This window comes from Abrus precatorius, unplaced genomic scaffold (assembly GCF_003935025.1).
Source record: "Abrus precatorius isolate BTA unplaced genomic scaffold, Abrus_2018 Scaffold1, whole genome shotgun sequence".
Classification (NCBI taxonomy): Eukaryota; Viridiplantae; Streptophyta; class Magnoliopsida; order Fabales; family Fabaceae; genus Abrus; species Abrus precatorius.
In genome coordinates, this window is record NW_020874291.1 from 7,442,187 (window position 1) to 7,444,686 (window position 2,500).

Genomic DNA, 2,500 nt, shown 5'->3' on the forward strand with positions numbered 1-2,500 from the left:
GGGACCTAGAGATCGAATTTTGACGTGATTTTTTGCAGGGAGGCTCACAAACACAATATATTCACGTCCACAAAGTTTTAGATTTTTTCTCCAAGGGATGAATTTTTAATGAATTTTTGAATCGGCAGATTATGAAAAACCGGGGAAAATAGAAAAAGGCACCTAGAGATCGAATTTTGACCTGATTTTTTGCAGGCATTCACACAAAATAACACCAAATGTGTCTGCAAAGTTTCGTTACATTTCCCCAAGGGAATGATTTATAATGAATTTTTCTCCGAATCATCGCACCATGGTGCACCTTGATGCCCACCTTGGTGCCTCTTGATACCCACCTTGGTGCTTCTTGATACCCACCTTGGTGCCTCTTGGTGCCTCTTGGTGCCCACCTTGGTGCCTCTTGATGCCCACCATGGTGCACCTTGATGCACACCTTGGTGCCTCTTGGTGCCTCTTGGTGCCCACCTTGGTGCCTCTTGATGCCCACCATGGTGCACCTTGATGCACACCTTGGTGCCTCTTGATGCCCACCTTGGTGCCTCTTGATACCCACCTTGGTGCCTCTTGATGCCCACCTTGGTGCCTCTTGATACCCACCTTGGTGCCTCTTGGTGCCCACCTTGGTGCCTCTTGCTACCCACCATGGTGCCTCTTGGTGCCCACCATGGTGCCTCTTGGTGCCCACCATGGTGCACCTTGATGCACACCTTGGTGCCTCTTGATGCCCACCTTGGTGCCTCTTGATGCCCACCTTGGTGCCTCTTGATACCCACCTTGGTGCCTCTTGGTGCCCACCATGGTGCCTCTTGGTGCCCACCATGGTGCACCTTCATGCACACCTTGGTGCCTCTTGATGCCCACCTTGGTCCCTCTTGATACCCACCATGGTGCACCTTGGTGCCTCTTGGTGCCCACCTTGGTGCCTCTTGATGCCCACCATGGTGCACCTTGATGCCCACCTTGGTGCCTCTTGGTGCCCATCATGGTGCCTCTTCATGCCCACCCTGGTGCCTACCTGGTGCGTTTTTATGCACCCTGGTGCCCTCCTGGTGCGTTTTTATGCACCCTGGTGCCCTCCTGGTGCGTTTTTATGCACCCTGGTGCCCTCCTGGTGCGTTTTTATGCACCATGGTGCCTACTTGGTGCGTTTTTCGCACCCTGGTGCCCTCCTGGTGCGTTTTTATGCACCCTGGTGCCCTCCTGGTGCGTTTTTATGCACCCTGGTGCCTACTTGGTGCGTTTTTATGCACCATGGTGCCCTCCTGGTGCGTTTTTATGCACCATGGTGCCCTCCTGGTGCGTTTTTATGCACCATGGTGCCCTCCTGGTGCGTTTTTCGCACCCTGGTGCCCTCATGGTGCGTTTTTATGCACCATGGTGCCCTCTTGGTGCGTTTTTCGCACCATGGTGCCCTCTTGGTGCGTTTTTCGCACCATGGTGCCCTCTTGGTGCGTTTTTATGCACCATGGTGCCCTCTTGGTGCGTTTTTCGCACCCTGGTGCCCTCCTGGTGCGTTTTTATGCACCCTGGTGCCCTCCTGGTGCGTTTTTATGCACCCTGGTGCCTACTTGGTGCGTTTTTATGCACCATGGTGCCCTCCTGGTGCGTTTTTCGCACCCTGGTGCCCTCCTGGTGCGTTTTTATGCACCCTGGTGCCCTCCTGGTGCGTTTTTATGCACCCTGGTGCCCTCCTGGTGCGTTTTTATGCACCATGGTGCCCTCCTGGTGCGTTTTTCGCACCCTGGTGCCCTCCTGGTGCGTTTTTATGCACCATGGTGCCCTCCTGGTGCGTTTTTATGCACCCTGGTGCCCTCCTGGTGCGTTTTTATGCACCATGGTGCCCTCCTGGTGCGTTTTTCGCACCCTGGTGCCCTCCTGGTGCGTTTTTATGCACCATGGTGCCCTCCTGGTGCGTTTTTATGCACCATGGTGCCTACCTGGTGCGTTTTTCGCACCCTGGTGCCCTCCTGGTGCGTTTTTATGCACCCTGGTGCCTACTTGGTGCGTTTTTATGCACCATGGTGCCCTCCTGGTGCGTTTTTCTGCACCCTGGTGCCCTCCTGGTGCGTTTTTCTGCACCATGGTGCCTACCTGGTGCGTTTTTCTGCACCATGGTGCCTACCTGGTGCGTTTTTCGCACCCTGGTGCCCTCCTGGTGCGTTTTTCTGCACCCTGGTGCCTACTTGGTGCGTTTTTATGCACCATGGTGCCCTCCTGGTGCGTTTTTATGCACCATGGTGCCCTCCTGGTGCGTTTTTATGCACCATGGTGCCCTCCTGGTGCGTTTTTATGCACCATGGTGCCCTCCTGGTGCGTTTTTCGCACCCTGGTGCCCTCTTGGTGCGTTTTTATGCACCATGGTGCCCTCTTGGTGCGTTTTTCGCACCATGGTGCCCTCTTGGTGCGTTTTTATGCACCATGGTGCCCTCTTGGTGCGTTTTTCGCACCCTGGTGCCCTCCTGGTGCGTTTTTATGCACCCTGGTGCCCTCCTGGTGCGTT